We start from the raw sequence: 19,160 nt of genomic DNA, 5'->3' as shown, positions 1-19,160 counted from the left end.
ATCCTAAAAATAACACACCCAAACTCCAATTTTCAAGAAAGCTAGTACATTGACCTATCAACTTAAAGTGATTGAAATACTAAAGGTTTCTAATGACTCATTCTTCCAAGAATCTTGGTCCTCCCATGGTCACCCACTCGAATCTCATGGCCTTCCTTTGGGTTTAGGACCTAGTAGTGGAAAGACCCTAAGTAGAAGGAATGGAGGGGGATGTTAGATTTTGGTTGGGAAAGGTAGGGCGATATGTGGGCCTCATGAAAGGCCTTGGCCTACATGGGGACTAGGTGCTCTTTGTTACTGTTACTGTTTTTTTTTTATTTAATTTATTTATCATATATTTTTTAATATATTTAATTTAATTGTTATAAATATAAATGGCCAAAAAAAATATTTATTTTATTAAATAGTTGTAATATAAATAATATATGGTATAATTTGTAATTACATTGAGTTCTAATATAAGTAATGTATGGTATATGCCACGAAGCTTTATCCTAGGTGGTTGGGAGGAAGGAATGGAATCCTACCCACCCAAGTTCAATTATTGCAAGTAACATGATGGATGTTGATAGTATTGATAATAAACATATATTCCTCCTTAGGAATATACATTGTTGTACATGCGAGAAAATATAAGAAAGTAATATATGGTATATATAATTTAAAATTATATATATACTAGAATAACCATTAATAAGGCTAATGGTGTGAAATTTTTATTAGGCTTACTATTAATATGATAATTAATTAATTTAAAAATATTAGATTAACATCATAATTATTACAATGTATATATATATAAATACATATATATAAATACATACATATATATATATATATATATATATATATATATATATATATATATATATATATATATATATATATATATATATATATATATAGATATATATATATATATATCTATAGGTTCAGCTTGTGAGACATGTTCGAGGGGATTGAACTTTTGATTACTTGGATTCACAAGGGTTTGCCAACATCCTTTTTGCTAATTATGTTACCACCCTGTGGTGAAGTAAAATTCTAAGTGCGGACACAAACAATTCCTCTAGCCCAAAAACAAGTCTAGCCACAAACACGACATTCTATGGGATATTTCCTTAGGTTAGAACCAATTAAGAGGGCCTACCTCTTAGTAAACTTGTGCCGTTTCGTGATGACTTTGCTTGCTTGCTCCAACTATCTCCTGTTTCCTTCTTCGAACACCTAAAACAAGTAAACAACGGCAAACAACAACAGTGATAATAGACAAATTGTAATTCAACCTACTTAACAAGTCAAGAAGCATTAAGCCATAAACATGTGAGATGAAACATTATGTAGGAAATCAATCGATAGTTGCATATATATTAAATCAAGAAGATATTAAAACCATTGTCTTGACGTTGCTTTTCTCCTCCGACAAAACCAGGTTCCCACACACTTCCATTAGCATTTCATGATGGCCTCAAAAATGATAGCTTTAAGGCTCTTCCCTTTGATCTTCACACTAAACCAAATTCCCACTTCTCCCTCACACACAACTAGAGAGCTACAACTATGAATAGCTTGTTGTTTACTCCAAGATTAATTAGCACTAGAACACCAACATTAACTATAGCTTGTGCTTGGGAAAAAGGGAGGTTTATATAGCATGAATGGATGGGAGATGGTTCCTCTTCTCATGGGAGAAGGTATTATCTCTTGGGGTAGTTCCATCCTTATAGGGTAGAGGAGCCCAAATTGACATCCTCAACTCCATCCGACCCAACCATTTACCAGAATTCCGTTATGAAGCTTGTAGAGCTGGAAGCTTTGGCTCCTTATTTAAAAAACTTTCCAAAAGAAAATCGGTGCGATTGGAACAAGGATCAGTTGCTTTGGTTGGTGCTAGGGACAGTTCTAACCCCTGCATATCAGCACAAGGAGAACAAGGGTCATTAGCGTCGGTCTTGTAAACTGGGAAAAATAGAAGATTTTTGGGAAATGATGCAAAAGGGAATTGTTTTGCTCATGAAGAGGGACACAATGGGAGTTTCTTCATGAAGGGAAAGCATGTAGGGTTCACTATAGAGGTCCTCCAGGATCAAGGAATGGGGAGTATAGGGACAGTGACAAAATTCTTTGTAACAGATTCCCCCTAAAGCGTGAAGACTGAACTAGAGTGAGGGATGAAATGCTTTATGAATCAATGCAGGGAATTGAAGTCTGTCGTCGGAAAACCTGCAAGAAAGTACAGATATATATACATAACTGACAACTCTGTCAAATGATACATGTATCATGGTATGGATGTAGCCATCCATAGAATGATCACGTAAATGGATCCAGGCATGGGTGCAACCATCCGATAAAGAGCATCATAATAAAACCAAGGCATGGTCGCAACCATCCAATAATGAGAAGGATCACATATGATAACTCATGGTATGGTCGTAGCCATCCATCTGAGAGAGACATGTATATCAACATAATCATGTCACACCACCTTGCAACCTAAACTTTTGTAATATGAGCCCAGAGTCTTGTGCTCCAACACGACCCGATCAAAGTACAAATTATAACATATGAATAGATGTGTTGATGTCGAAAATCCTAGAAAATTTCTTGATTACCAGTCGATGATTTAAACTTTTAACAAGTGCGAGAGAAACCACCAATAATGACAATGGTCCTCAAGGTACTATCAGCACAATTCATGGAATGTGAATATAGGAACTAAAGTCAAACACCCATGAAATCACCCGATCGAAAGCCAATGATGTGAACTTGTCATCAAGTGCAAAGAACTTGCCATTAGGACATGCAAGCTCTAAGGTACTAGAAGGGAGTCTCTCGGTTAACTTCTTGGATAATGAGTTGAAGTTGACAGGAAGCGACTATGTTGAAGGAGGGCCATAATGTATCCCACATCATTGACACAAGACAAATGGATGCAAAATGATTTTGGATGATATAGAGAATCAGGGGTAACTGTAACTGCAGAAGGACAACTCTTGAACATATCAGCGACATGACTAGAAGTTTGGAAACTTTTGGAACCATAGGATTGTTGGTCATGATGACGTGGCAAAGATCAAATGGAAGGCAAAAATGAATGGCCCAACCCAGGAAGGTCAACGAAAAAAAGGAGGATATCCCATCCTGACACGAAGCAAAAAGTGTCATGTTCAAGAGTGAGTTGTTGACACAACTAATTAGATTTCCAAATTTTCCCCCACCATTGCTGGCAAGTACCCCAATTATTTTTTAATCCCAGGCTTCAAGGGGATAACATATTCTTGCACAGTAAGTTCATCCTTCGGACAAATCTGACCTAGTAAGTTTAATGAGCCCTAGGAAGGAGAAGCTCATGTTCATCATGGTGATGAATTCGATGTCGTTGTATGTTTTAACGAGTCCAACAAAGGTGTAACTCGGTATCTTTTTCATGTTTAGAGAGTTTGAAAAAGACACAGAAAAGAAAACTCCACATGGTCCCTTTTCATACATTTGTGTTTCTCGAGCCCGAAAAGGTAGAAAACGATACTCGAGAGAATCGCTTGACCATTTTAGTCAAGGAGTACCTTTTTTGTAAATAGCGCATCCCAGCCCAAAAAAGGGGTAAACGTATACTAGGGAAAAGGCATTTCGCATCCGTTAACAAGTTCTAAACGATAAGGGCTTCGCTATATTTTCGTGTTTAAAGGGTCAGAAAAGAGCTTGAAAGCAAACCCCCCATTTTATTCTCTTTTACGAGTCAAAAGGGAAAAAACTCGGAAAAAACTAGTGATTTCTTAGATTTGACAGTGGTAAACACCAAATTGAATTCTTGTAGAATGATAATCCATTTAGAATACTTTCCCCCTAGCAATTGACGAGTTAGGATGTAGGTTATGGGGTTACATTTAGAAATCATAGTAGTAGTGCGTAAGAGAATATAGTGACGAAAGCGCTGAACAACCTGGATGGCAGCCAAATCAAACTTCTCGACATGGGCATAATGTGCTTTAGTGTCGAGGAGATTACGAATAAGGTAGTAGATAACATGTTCATTGCCTTCGTCATCGTGTTGTACCAAGACGATAAAAATGGTGCTAGGGGCTATAGCCAGGTAAAGGAAATAATCACGATGATAATCCGGGGGATGCAACAAAGGAGCATTTACGAGGATAACCTTGAGGTCATCGAAATAATTTTGGGAAACCTCATCCTAGACAAAGGGCATTCCTTGCTTGAGAAAATGGGTAAATCCTGAACCGAGCCCATCATAATTGGGTATGAAATGACGAAGGAAATTGGCTTTTCCTTGCAGGCTCTAGAGTTGGTGCAATGAAGATTGGGGGGGGGGGGTAAATTAACAATGGCCTCGACTTTAAGCGGATCAAGGCGAATACCATCCTTGGAAATGATAAAGCCGAGGAGTCATCTAGATTCAACGCAGAAAACACATTTATGCGGGTTAACCGAATGTTGTAGTGTCTACAATGAAGAAAAATCTACTGAAGATGGTCAGGGTGATCTTGGCACTTACGAGAATGAGCGGGAAGGTCATCCAAGTAAGGCTAGACGATGTTGTGAATATCATGAAACACATAGGAAATCACCCTTTGAAATGTAGCCCCGACATTTTTGAGGCCGAAAGGGAGCTTTTTGTACACAAAAGTACCTGATGGACAGATAAAAGCTATCTTTTCTTGATCGACTAACGCAATGTTAGTCTGGTTGTAACTAGAAAAATTGTCCATAAAGGAAAAAATTTTGTTCCCAGCACATTCGTCAATGATCTGATCAATGAAGGGAGTGCAGTATTTATCTTTATGACATGCATGTTTGAGATCATGGTAATCAACACAAACATAGATTGTGCCTTGTTTCTTTGTCACCAAGACAATATTTGACACCCAATCTGTAAGAGGGATCGGATAAATGAATCCAACTTTAAGAAGTTTTTCAACTTCACCCTTGATAGCGACAGGTTTCCTAGGGTGCACTAGGTGGATCCGTTGGCGAATGGGCTTCGCGTGAGGATAAATCGGGATTTTGTGCACAACAATGCTAGGATCAATGCCAGGCATTTCTTCATATGACCATGCAAACACATCACAAAATTATTGAAATAGATGAGTATAGATCTTGATCTCATCTGAAGAATAAGTTACCCCGATATGGACATTTTCAACGATACTAGGCTTGACAAAAATATCAATTGGCATCGTTTGGGTAATATTACCCAAATTTCCTTCCGACCATACTTCATGAGTCAGGATTACCAGAAGCAATAGGGAAGGAAACTGAGGAGAGAACTCCTCGAGACTAGTAAACATGACCGTCGGGCGAGGCAGGAATGAGGAACAATGATGAGTATCATTCTAAGGTGGTTCCTCGAGAGACATTACATCCATGATACTCTCATTAGCAAGAAAGTTCTTGGCTAAGGGATCAGGAGATTCCAAAGCACCAAGCCATAGGGATTGAAAATACGTATCGAGGGAAGTCCTCAAAATAGGAAAATTAGAGGATACAGAACTTGAGGCCGAAACAATTTCCAGGTAATTGATTTTGGCGGGACTAAGTGGCATAACCTCCCCCCATGTATCAACAAGATCTGGTGAAGGTATGACCCAAGGATCATATTTGACTGAGATCATGTTGAAAGAGGCAAAATGAGTAGGTGGGAGTGGAAAAATTCCCATCAAGGCAGAATATTTAAAAAGACTTTCCCCCACACTCTCATAAGGAGCACCAGTGTGGTTGACATACAGAACATTGTCATCTGAGGAGGAAGAGACAAAGAAGGATAGTTGGTCAACTGTGATAATCTTCCCTTGATGGGGAAAAGGAATCACACAGAATAGGGAGGAGGCTACAGCATGCATGGCATGGGTCCACCTCCGTCCGAGTAGAATATTATAATTGAGATTAGTGTCAACAATCTCTACCTCAACGCATACTGTCTTACCCTCCAAAGTAATGGCAAGGTTGGGTAAGACACCGAAAGGTCACAAATCATGCCCGTCGAAAGCTTCCAAAGTTTTAGGGGATTGGTTCAAAGTGGGAGAATGAATTGCCTTCCATCAAGCAACTCACATGACGCAGGTAGAAGCACCTTCATCGATGATGGTCCTATGAATGGTTTTCTCATTGATGATTAGCTAAATGAGAAAGGAAATCTGATGAGGGAGGCGTGGAACGTGGTTCTCTAGATCAAAACATATCAAATTGGAATCGGTAGGGTCAATGCCCCCAATAGTTGACAGCAAGGATTTTCACTGAGACGGACAACTTTGGAGTACCTCGAGAGCAGACATAGCTGATGGTGCTTGGGCCAAATCCTCAACAATATTATATTGCTGAGTGGCTCGAGCATTGGGATTGTATGGGGACTTCCTTAGCACACCTTGAGATGGTGGTCCAATGGAAGAATCATGGTTAGGGCGCTTGATATGAAAGGGCCAGAAATCGGGGTAGAAGAAGAAGGGGTGGCCTCTTTCTCTTTCCCGACTGTCGAAGGAGGAGTTTGATAATATTTTGATCTAGTAGCCACATTAATAGGCATACTCATCATGAACACTTGAGATCGTGAGGAAGCGGATGACTGAGGTTGGTCTATCTTTTGAGTCTGCTGAGATGGAAATGGTTCTTTCAGGACAATTGGGGTCCCTTTGAGAAAACAACTAACTTCAGACCATTGGGGACAATCCTTAGTATAGTGATCCTCCTTGCAAATGAGGCATAGATACTTTGGCTTCCATTGTGAAGAATAACCGCAGACAACTTAGGAGGTCCCTGTTTTAGGGCATCAACTTTACCCTTGCCTTTCCCTTATTCTTACCTTTCGAGGATTTGTCCGTTGTGGTAGACTAGACAACGTGGACCTCTGCGGTTTTACCAGTGCCGGGTGGATTCTGGGAGGAACTATTGGAAGCAGTGTTTGAGACCAACTTCTATTTGGAAGAAGATTTGGAAGGGGTGTGGGACACTAAACCAATTACTCCATTAATAGGAGGCATAGCCTGTGACTTCGATGATGTTGGATCGGATGATGGCCATGGAGCATCGGGTAATAACTCATACAAAGTGCCAGACTGACAATAAGAAAGATCTAAGCACTAGGCATAAGCAATGGCTTGTTCTTCGGTAATGCATCCACCCATAGCTATATCATGAGCAATTGGAATGACGAATGACTTGGTAAACCATTCGGTGAGCAACTGATCAACAATCTCAAATTTGATCAGGCGACGTCTACGTCTCCATTCATGGATGTGATCAGAGATGTGCATCATAGTATCTTTCTTAAGAGATGTGAGCAAACAGGTTCCAGTTTCATAGTGAATTGGCAACTAGAAATGCGTGAGGAAAGCCATGGCTAAAGAGTTGAAGTCATGGTACGTACTTCGAGGAAGCTCAATGTACCACTTGGCTGCAGCACCTGTGAGGGTTCGTTGGAAAAGACAGACAAATAGAATCATCAACGTAAGAATTTGAAGAGAACTAGAGGTGATATGTCATCACATGGGCTTGGGGATCTTCTTTTTCTTTCCCATCAAACTTAGGATAATCGCTCAGGATCTTCGACGGAACTGGAGGCTATTATGATGAATGAATAATGGGATCATTCGTGAGGTGAGACACATCTGAAAACTATAGTATGGTCAAGAACAACAACTGAGTATTGGAAGGCATTGGAGGTCGATAAGTGAGTCCAATTGGAGCAGCCCATCCCTGCTGGTAAGGATTTTGGCCATATGGAATTTGAGTCTACCCCACTCTAGGTTACCTTGGCCGTAGGGAGGATTTTGACCTTGAACACCTTAGAACTATCCAATCATAGGTTGTTGATAAGCAACGTAAAGGTTAAGAGGTTTTTGAGCCTATTGACCTTGGAGATGTTAGTGTCAGTATTTGAAACCTTCCTCCAGTGATCAAACATGCTCTTACAAAGTGATTTTAAGGTGTCAAGGTCAAATTTTGTCATTTCAGTGAGTCTTCAAGCAAAATTTGGTCACTAGGTATTAGGTCTAGGGTTTGTTTTCACTCCTTTCAAAGTTGTCCAAATGTCAGTCCATGTCACCATTCAGCTGAGTGTACCATCATTCAGAGGGTTTTCATCATCATGTCAGGTTCCAATGGGTCATTTTACACCTTGTTCATGCTTCAGTTGTGCCTAGGTAAAGTTCATTTCCCTCTCCTAGGGTTTTGAAGGTAATTTCTCTTGGATGGTCAAATCATTAGTAAAACTTGTATCCTGATGTTCATACACCTTTCCCTATCCTTAATGTACCTTATTAAACACTTCCCATCACTGATATCCCTCAAATTTCTCATTTTCGCACAAACCCTAGTTTCTTGCTACAATTTGACATTTTTCTAGGCTAGGCCTGTGTTTTTCCCTTTTGGACCTCTTCCCCTCACTTAATCTTTGAAATTTCACTTTCCCCTGCTTCCTAACATCCTTATCTACTTCCCAAAATTTTCTCAAGAATTTAGAAGCCCCTTATCCCCTTCATGTCACTTCATTTCGACAAATCCCCTATTCCACACATTGGGATAGATTTTATTCCAATGATGTTTATGAGCAAGAAAAGATGAATTTAGGAAAACTGAGAGAGGTTTTTGTCCACCATAGGCCAAGGAAGAAAACCCTCCTTCACATTTTACACAAGTATCATGGTTTTAGAGAAATGTCAAAAATACAATTGCCTCAAGAGAATTGATGCACCTTTGAAGTGATCTTGGTAAAATCAAGACTTCTCCTAGCTTGGTTGACCAAATGACCTTCTTGATGAGTAAAATGATAACTAGACACAAATATCTTTCCAATAAGCTATCATGAGCTCAATTTGGAGTTGACGAAGACCTTCAAAAGTTGACTGCAACAACACTCTACCTTTAAGCAGCCTCATTTTGCACATTTTGACTAGTCTTGGGAGATTTAACATTTGACAGGGCAAATGACCTCCAAATTAAAAAGTTCAAGTTGTGTTGGAAAGTAGACTCAATAATATTTCCAACGAGCTATCACACACCCAAATTGGACACCAGGAAGACCTCCAAAAGTTTCCTACAAAAAGCGCTACACACCCGTCAACTGGCACGGCGCACCTGGTGCAGGTTTTACACTGCAATTTGAATGGGCACGGTGCACCTATTGAGCACGGCGCACCTGGTGCAGGTTTTACACTGCAATTTGAATGGGCACAGTGCACCTATTGAGCACGGCACACCTGGGTAGTGGTGCGGCGTACCTACCTACTTAGCCCAAATTTCACTCAAATCATTTTTCCAAGCTCCAAACTTGTGCAATATTCATTCAAAAAGTAAGTGAAGCATTCCATAGTGCCATTGCAAAAGTTTTGATCATCATTCATGGTGTGTAAATAGGTGAAAAGGAAAACTCTAGTTTGTTGCACAGTCACATTCAAAAACTATCTAGGGTTTCAAAGTTTTCATTGTTGCTATTTGCTCCCCTTGCATTACTTACATTCCCCTTCACTACATTTCACTCATCTCATTTCCCCCTTCCCTCTTTCATTCACATTCATCTATTCCCATATCCGCAAAACTAAAATCCCTAATACCTAATCCCACTAATCTCAAACCCTAATTGGCATCTCTAAACCCTAATACCTAATTCCTACTATCACCAAACCCTACACACTCTCCCTAAAACCCTACACACTTATCCTACTCACTCTCTAAACCCTACTCACATCCCTAAACCCTATTCATACATACATTTCCACACTCCCTTCCCCATACACTCTGCCCATTCCATTCCTCCATCCTATTCCATACTATTATCCACAAACCATTCATATATAATCACATTTTTCAAAACCAAGGGAAAACACTGCAAAGAGACAATGAGTATGAATATGATAAGCAGCAAAGCAAAGGCAAAGAGAAGATGCAGGAGGATGATATAGATTACAAACAAGAAATAAAACAAATAGTTGGAGGATAAGCAAAGCCTAATGGAGCTAGAAATGTTGAAACTGAAGAAGCAAAATGACAAAGCCATGTCACTTTGACTTTCATTGAACAAGAGATAGAGAATGACAAGGAGTCTTGGTTGGAGAAGATGAACATGCACTTGGAGAGGTTGTTGGACAAGACTAACAAGGAGAAGGACACGTTGCAACACATGGCTTTTCATTATTTGGCAAGAAACATAGTTTGCAAAGAGAGAATAAGGACTTTGAAGACCAAGTTGAGGAAAGATTTGAGGAGGAAGAAAGAGCAAGTTAAGCTCAAGATTTTGGCTGAGGCTTCCTTGGTCCAACATAGTACTTAATGTAGGTCACTCAGCCCAAATTTCAAGAAATTTGACATAGTTTTTGTCAATTTTGAATTTTTGGAGAAAAACACAGATTTTTCTGCTTGGTGCGCCACACCAATTGGCGCGCGCTTTTGCTAGGGACCTCCTTTGGAGGAAAACTTAGCATTTCTGGATTCCTTATGCAAAAATATGAATGCCCACCAATGTCCAAGAATGTTTTTCAAGTTTTGAGCTTCCAAAAGAGTCAAAAACACCTCAAAAATTCCCTTTCTGCCCCTTTTTGGCCACACAGGAAGCAGTGTTGGGAGAACTCACTTTTGGAGGGGCAAATGGACACCAAATTCAGAAATTCCACCTGTTCTAGAAAGTAGACAGATAGAAATTTACAACAAGCCTACTTGAGAAAATTTGGTGCACAAGAAAGCCTCCAAAATCAGCTGCAGAAAGGTGCGATGCACAGGGACAGAGGCACGACGCACAGGATGGAAAATTGACTTTTTTGCCAAAAAACTCTGTTTTTTTCATCTAGTTTTTATTCAGTTTGACTTTTCTCTCTCCCATGGTCAAACTCATGATGTAATTTGATGTAACTTGATGGAATTTGATGTAAAAATGTTGAAATTTCACTCATGGAGGTAGATACATCATGAAAAGGTAGTTTGAAACTGAATGAATCAGTTTCCCAGGTTTTAGAGGCAAGCTATTCCACTACCTACTTTTCAGTTCTTAGTTTAGATCTTATTGAAACAGCTCCTAAACTCATGAATTAGACCCCTAAAGCCTAGCATGAGGTTTTTGTTGCCTATATCTAGTATTTTTTTAGTCATTTGTAAAGGTTGGACTCTTGTGAATGCTTTGAGAATTGTTGTATATTCATTTCTACAGTTTGGCAAAGGAATAGACCAGGGTTTGCAACACTTTGTTGGATTCTTGTGGCAACTTGATTTGGTATTGTTTTTCCTTCTGTAATTCGAGTTTACATGTGTTTATGTATGCCATCATCTCTCTCTGTTCGGCTTAACTAAATGAATCAAGGATAAAGGTAGAATTCATTAATGTTGCAGTGCTCTACCTAGGGTTTATTTAGTGATTTATGTTTTTAGCTGTTTGAAGAGGATCCCTGAGACTTTCATGCCCTCTCCAACTCCTCACTAGTCTAAAAGCTCTCCATCTCACTCAATTTGAAGTACTAAACTATTTTCCTACCTCGCCCCATAGATATCTCTTCAAGACTGTGTTCATTCCCCAGACCCAAATCTGCCTTTCACATTTGAGCCAACAAAACAAAATTAAACTCAATCAAATTCCTCTGAGCATATACCTAGCCTAAAATCAGTCTTCACATTAGTCATCTCAAGCTATATTGACCAAATTCTTCTGAGATTGACAAGGAGAGAGCCCTCTCTCGACCTGGTAGGGCTAGCTACTAGGTTAAGCGTGGTTTGATGTTACCCTAGATCCTGCCTTTCTCAGCATGAGGTAGATTTAGGCCATAACAAGACATATGGATATTGCACCTATTTTCCCTAAACATACAGGTTTTGAACCTGTTTCCCCTGAACAAGAGGATTTTGGACCTATTGTCCTTGGCCATAAGGATTGTGCACTTGCTACCCCAGGACATTAGGATTTTGGGCTTGTTGTTGCAGGAATTTGTTGGAAATAATACTGAGAGGGGGGGGGGTGAATCAATATTAAAAATTTTACAATTTTTCATTTCCATAAACAGATTGACATACACTACTTCTGTTAATTCAACCTGCGTATGTACGTAATTGTGTTTATAGAAAATTGCTTATATCTTACAGACTTATAATTTAGTTAGCTGATCTGAATCTGTGCATCAGAACCATAAAACAGTAATCAAGTGCAGTAAATAGTATAGGCAATCACACACATGAACAAAAGATATAAGGTGGAAACCCAATGTGGGTGAAAATCACCTACTACATTTCGTCTCTATCTTCTTTCAATAAGAAACTTCTTTTTACAATATTTCTATACTAGTGCAGTCTTATACCAGTGCACATGCTTATACCTGTAGAAGGCTACAACCTTCTCTCATTCTCCAGATTCTCCTGGAAGGGAGCTACAACCCCCTTAGCTCTTGTACTAGATGATGTACTAGTACATAGGTGTTGGCCTACAAAAGGCTACAACCTTCTCTTTTCTTCCAGGGACCACGTTTCATAAATTTTCAGATTGGATCCATCAATAACATCAATCAAACATTAAATATATCTACATCAACCAATCTTCTTTGCACCAACCAAAACTGAATCAAACAATCACTTCTCTGACTGCTATAGCCAGAATACAGTAACAGTAACCAGAAACCAATCCTAAACCCAAAACACTGCAACAATAAATAGAAGTAGCTAAAACATATTTTATGGGACGTACGCTACTTCAATATGTAGAACCTACGTGCATACGCTCCTATATCAAGGCAAACCTGCGTATACGCAGTTTTGAATTACCGAACCAGCGTGTATATGCGCCTTTGCTGTGTTGAACCTGTGTACAGATCTGTAAAAGATAATTTACCCTTTTCAACTATTCAGACATCAATTTTACCCAGATCATCAGATTTATAGATCAAGTCATGTGCCAAATATAAAAAATTAGAATCACACAAAGATACTTCTCTTCAAGCCTTAAGATCTTGACCCATCAATAGAACTTATCCTTCTTCTAATGCTCAAGCTCCTCCTTGATTCAGATCCAGCTATGCACCATAACCCAATGACCAGTATACTAGATCTTGCTCTTCATAAGATATTCAATCCTTAAGTGCCTTTGCCTAATGATCTCCTCCTCCTTTTATAGTCTTGGGCCTTACTCAATAGCATGGTCCGAAACCACTTAGAACCAATACCTAGGTCCAAATACCTGGGTTCGGATGAGATACCATGGTCCAAAACCATAGCTCCAAATACCAAGGACCAAAAACCAAGTTTTCCAAACTGTACGTGCTTTTTTGTGCATGAAAGTGCATGTATATGCATACACACCTTTTTGTCTGTGAATCCGTGCGTATACACAGTTTGGTCAATGGGAACCTGCGTATACCTCCTTTTCCTTTATTCTGAGAGCTTGTGAGCCTGAACTGTCATCTGAGTAATTTGCCAAGTGAGTTGCCATCAAGGACAATACCTATGCCATAGTGCCAAGCCTGTGTCATAATGCCAACAATCTCCCCCTTTGGACTTGATGGCAACCCCAAATCACTCTCCCCTTTTTCATCAAGGGCAAAGGGTTATGCTCCCCCTAAGTACATGCTAAAATCTCTGCTCTGTTGTGCTATCCATGCTCCCCCTGACTGTAGGCAAGGTCTGCAAAAAGATGTTCTACAAGAAAGAACATGACTCTATACATCATAGATGACCTTCCTATCACCAAAGACTCATACATACATCCATCTCCCAACCAAGTGGGGATATACCAAAATTAACTCATCCACCCAACCAAGTGGGGATATACCAAAAGTTTATACATGATAAAACAAGAACATTACATCATCCATCCCAGGCATAGTGGGGAAACAAAATAGGTCGTTACATGACCTTGATACTAAAAGAAATACATGACATAGAGACCAAATATCTAAGACAAGACTATGATAGTCATCAGCAACTAGCATCTATCAATCACCATCCAGACCAACAACCATGATCTCCCTCTACACCTGTTCCACCTGAATCAAAAACAACTGTGAAATTGTACCAAGATCTTCTAAGGTAATGCCAACAATGCACTATTAGAAGTATATGCTCCCCCTGATCCTGTGGTAGGTGATCAGAACCATATCAGACTCTTTTCATCCTGAGTCCATCCAACTAATATTATTCAAACCAACATATACGCGACTGTATCCACAAAAACTGGCGTATGTATGTGGATATGCTTCATGAAACTCGCGTACACCCACTTTTCTCTGAAACAGATAAGTGTCAACAACAAGATGATGCATCAACTACTCCCAGCTTCTATCTGAGGTATTCAAATGTCTCCCTAGGCAGTGGTTTGGTGAATATATCAACAACTTGTTCCTTGGAGGGAACATACTCCAATTTGACTTTTTGTTCAAGCACTTGTTCTCAAAGAAAATGATATTTGAGAGGTATGTGCTTGGTCTTGGAATTCATGACAGGATTCTTTGAAATTCTTATTACACTTGTATTATCATATAGAATGGAGATGGGTGGAGTACAAGTGATTTGAATGTCTTCCAATGTTTGCATCATCCAAAGGAGTTATGTGCAGCAAGATGCAGCAGCTACATATTCTGCTTCAGCTGTAGATAAAGCAATTGAACTTTCTTTCTTGCTGAACCAAGACACTAATCTAGAACCCATAAAGAATGCACCACCACTAGTGCTTTTTTTGTCATCCACGCTTCCTACCCAATCTACATCTATATATGCATGAAGTGTGAGATCTGTATCTCTAGGATACCATAAGCCATAGTTTTGAGTTCCTTGAAGATATTTGAAAATTATTTTAACTGCCTAAAGATGAGCTTCCTTTGGATTTGCCTGAAATCTTCCAACTATTCCCACTACATGCATGATGTCTGGTCGGGTACCTGTTAGATAGAGCAGACTACCAATCATGGATCTATAGGTTGGTTGATATACTGTTACTGATTCATCATTTGCGTTGAGGCTGCATCCTATTACCATAGGGGTACATACTGGTTTCGAATCTTCCGTGCCATATTTCTTCAAGATCTGCTTGAGGTACTTGGTTTGTGATAGAAAGATGCCATCTTTGTTTTGTTGGACTTGTAGACCAAGAAAATATGTGAGCTCACCAAGCAGGGACATTTCAAATTCTTTTTGCATCACCAAAGAAAAGTTTTGACTCATGGCTTCTTCTTTGCTACCAAAGATGATATCATCAACATACAAAACAAGTATTAGCAATTTATCATTTTCAATTTTTATATATAGATTGCTATCTATTGATCCTTTTGAAAAACGTTGATGGAGGTATTTGTCTAGACAATAATACCAAGCCCTTGGAGCCTGTTTAAGACCATAAAGAGCCTTTTTGAGTCTACATACAAGTTTTGGATCATTTCTAAGGATAAATCCATATGGTTGCTCAATATACACTTCTTCTTCTAAGTCTCCCTTTAGAAAGGCAGATTTCACATCCATTTGATATACTTTGAACTTCTAAAAGCTAGAAAGAGCAAGGAACATTCGTATGGCTTCAAGTCTGGCAATCGGTGCAAAAGTTTCTTCAAAGTATATACCTTCTTGTTGAGCATACCCTTTACAAACAAGTCTGGCACTGTTTCTAATAACATCTCCATTTTCATTTAGCTTGTTTTTGAATATCCATTTGGTCCCTATGACATTCTTACCATTAGGTCTAGGAGCCAATTCCCAAGTGTTATTCTTTTCAATCTGCTCAAGTTCTTCATTCATGGCCTTGACCCAGAATTCATCTTTGCATGCTTCAATTATATTTTGTGGTTTGGCAAAGGAGAGAAATGCTAGATTGCTTGAAGCTTCTATAATAGTTCTTCTTGTTTGTACACCTACCTCTTTCTGCCCCAAACTTTGAGTCTCTGGATGGTTCTTCTGGATGTTCCTGGATGGAGTCTTTTCTTCTACCCTTATCTGTTCTTCTGGTGCCTCATAAGTTTCTTCTTCAGCATTAGTCTGATTTGATGTTGAAGGATATTCCTCATCATCTTCAAAATCTTTAGTTTTCATCTGTTTTGGATTGTTGCCTGCTACATCAATCACCACATCAATACTTTCAACAATTTTACTATGTCTTTCATTGTAACGCTTATATCCTTTACTTCGAGAAGAGTAACCAAGGAGAATGCCTTCATCTACTCTAGGTTCAAACTTGCCAAGATTTTCATCAGTCCTTTTGATGCAATATTTGCTTCCAAAAACTTTGAAGTATTTTACAGTGGGAGTCTTACCATACCAAAGTTCATGAGGAGTTTGAGTGCTGTTTACCCGGACGTTTGTTTTGTTGAGAATAGTAATAGTAGCAGATGCAGCTTCACCCCAGAAGGTTGCAGGAGTTCCAGACTCATCAAGCATAGCACGAGCCATTTGTTGAACCGTTCTATTCATCCTTTCTACCACTCCATTTTTCTGAGGAGTCCTTGCAGTAGAGAATTCCCTTCTTATTCCATGTTCTTCACAAAAGTCAAAAAATTCATCCAAGGTAAATTCCCCTCCTCGATTAGACCTGATACATTTGATTTTGCGATCTGATTCATTTTCAACCAAGGCTTTGAAAGCTTTGAACTTTTCAAAAGTTTTGTCTTTATGCTTCAGAAGTCCTATCCAACACATCCCGGAAAAGTCATCAATGAACAATATAAAGTATTCTTCTCCTCGAGGTGACTTTTTCCTTGATGGACCACATAAATCAGTATGGACAAGTTCAAGTGGCTTACTAGCTGATCCTTCCTTCTTCGGGAAATGTGTTCTGGTTTGCTTACCAAACTGACATGATTTGCATATTGTATTGTCTAGAATTCTGATGTCAGGAAGATTGCAAACAGCCTGATATTTGCATGCTTTCCTTATCTGAGGGAAGCTCAGATTCCCCAATCTTCTGTGCCATAGCTAGTGTTCATCATTTTTGCTTAGATAGCATTGTTCCTATCCTCCCTTGTGTATGTATAAATTATTCAGAGTTCTTATGCCTTTGATCATCGTTTCTCATGTATCAAGCTCACGAACAATACATCCATTTGATCGAAATACTACCTCATTTCCTTGATCACACATTTGACTAACACTCAATAGATTATGCTTTAAGCCATCAACATACATAGCATTTCCAGCTTTGACCTTTTCTTTTAAAAGAACAGAGCCTTTACCTCTTATGAGTGCATGGGTGTCATTTCCAAATGAGACCTTCCTTTCCTTTTCTAAGGCACTATATGACTAAAGTTTTTCTTTATCACCTGTCATATGTTTCGAGCATCCACTATCAATGTACCAATGATTTTCCTATCCTTCCGCATATAAGGCTATACCACATCTTTCTGTTTGCGGTTCTTTCTTTCTCCATGTTTTTGGACCCAATGATGCTTGCTCCTTCTGAGATGTTTGCCAAAACTCACTCCTTCATTCAACATCTTCATGACCGAAGTTGTTACAAATAGAGCATTCTATTTCATTTTCAAGAGCAAAAAAATTATTGTAGGTCCTCTTCATGATCCCAGTCACACTCCTTTGATTTTGTGTTTCTCTAGTCATGATGGTCTTGTAGGCAACACATTGAGTAGCTTTGTGTCCAAAGTTATGACATGAGAAACATTGGCCATTAAAGAAATTCTTGCGATTATCAAATATACTGACCATGTGATTGTAGTTTCCATTGACATTAATTCTTGAAGCAAATTGGGAATGATTTACTTGCGGTTGGTTGTATCTTCTGTTCATCCTTGAAGTAGATAGACCTCGATTTACTTGGTGATCCACTTTATGCCTTTGTTGCTGATTGTCAACCTGTTCACTTCTCCTTGCTGCATCAAGATAGCTTTTGGAGGGGGATGGCTTCTGTGCTTGAGATGCTTCTTCAGTATATCCAAGACCTATCTTTATTAGAGGAGAACGCTGCACTTTGATAATCTCATCTAAAGTTTTAGATCCTTTAGCAAATATAAGATTAAGAGCTTTTTTTTTCTCAATATCTTTTCTAAGTCCCACGATTTGACATTCTAACTTTTCATTGTGTTTTTCCCTTTCAGCAAGTTGGAATGTCAGAGTATCTATAATCATACTCTTTTCTTCTAGACAAATTTTAAATTTAGAAATTTCTTCATAGAGATCATCTTCTATAGCATCCAAGAAATCATCATCTTCAAAAGCCATCAAAAGTCTATAATCATTACCATGTTCATATTCATCACTATTTTAAAGTCCATCGTTGTCTTCATGTGTATAATAACTCTTCTTACTTACGCTCTGTTTTCTATTCCATTTAACTGGTTCCTTACCTTTATCAAGCTTATCTTTATGAGGACATTTGGCTGCATAGTGACTGACTCTTCCACAAGCAAAGCATTTGAAAGGTAACTTACCTCTGAATCTTCCAGAACCCCGTTGAAGGTTCTTAACAAAATTTGATTCTTCCTCTCCTTTTGACGTATGTTTTGACTCATTGTATTCTCCTTTTCCTGAAGCTTTGAATGCAGCTTCTCTCATGTCTGATGGACCCCCTTTTCTCATTTCGAAAGCAGTTAGGATTTCATGCAGCTGTGACATAGTAATACTCTGAAGATTCTGCTTTTCTTCTATGGCAGAAACTTTTGATTCAAACTTAGAAGACAAGGATCTTAGAACCTTTTCAACTAAAGTGACTTCTTTTATCTCTTCACCCAGATTTTTCATGCAATTAACAATCTCATCTATACGTAGGAAATAATTAGCTACACTTTCATCATTGTGCATTTTGAGAGTTTCATATTGAATTCTGAGAGATTGTAGTTTTGCACGTTTTACCTGATCATCTCCTTCATAACTTAGAATGATCTTGTCCCATATTTCTTTGGCGGTTTTGAGTTGCATAACCTTGATGAATTTTGATTGTGATAGACTCCCCAATAGAGTATTGACAGCCTTTGCATTTGTTTCATACTGCTTTTTACTTGCTGTATCTGTAGGAGTTACTGCTAGAAATGTGTATCCTCCTTCCACGATATCCCAAACTTATGTTCCAAGAGACTGAAGATAGGATGTGATTCTTATCTTCCAATAGACGAAGTTGCTCCCATAAAAAATTGGTGGCCTAATGGATGCCTCTTTTTCATAGTTGCTCATGATGATAGATCTTCCTTCAAGCGATCAAGCTTCTTCTAAAGGACCTGCTCTGATTCCAATTGCTGGAAATAATACTGAGAGGG

Source organism: Pinus tabuliformis, chromosome 2_1 (genome assembly GCF_031772625.1).
Source record: "Pinus tabuliformis cultivar Carrire ecotype Pingquan chromosome 2_1, CPIR1, whole genome shotgun sequence".
In the NCBI taxonomy this organism is placed as follows: domain Eukaryota; kingdom Viridiplantae; phylum Streptophyta; class Pinopsida; order Pinales; family Pinaceae; genus Pinus; species Pinus tabuliformis.
This window is presented reverse-complemented; position numbering follows the sequence as displayed.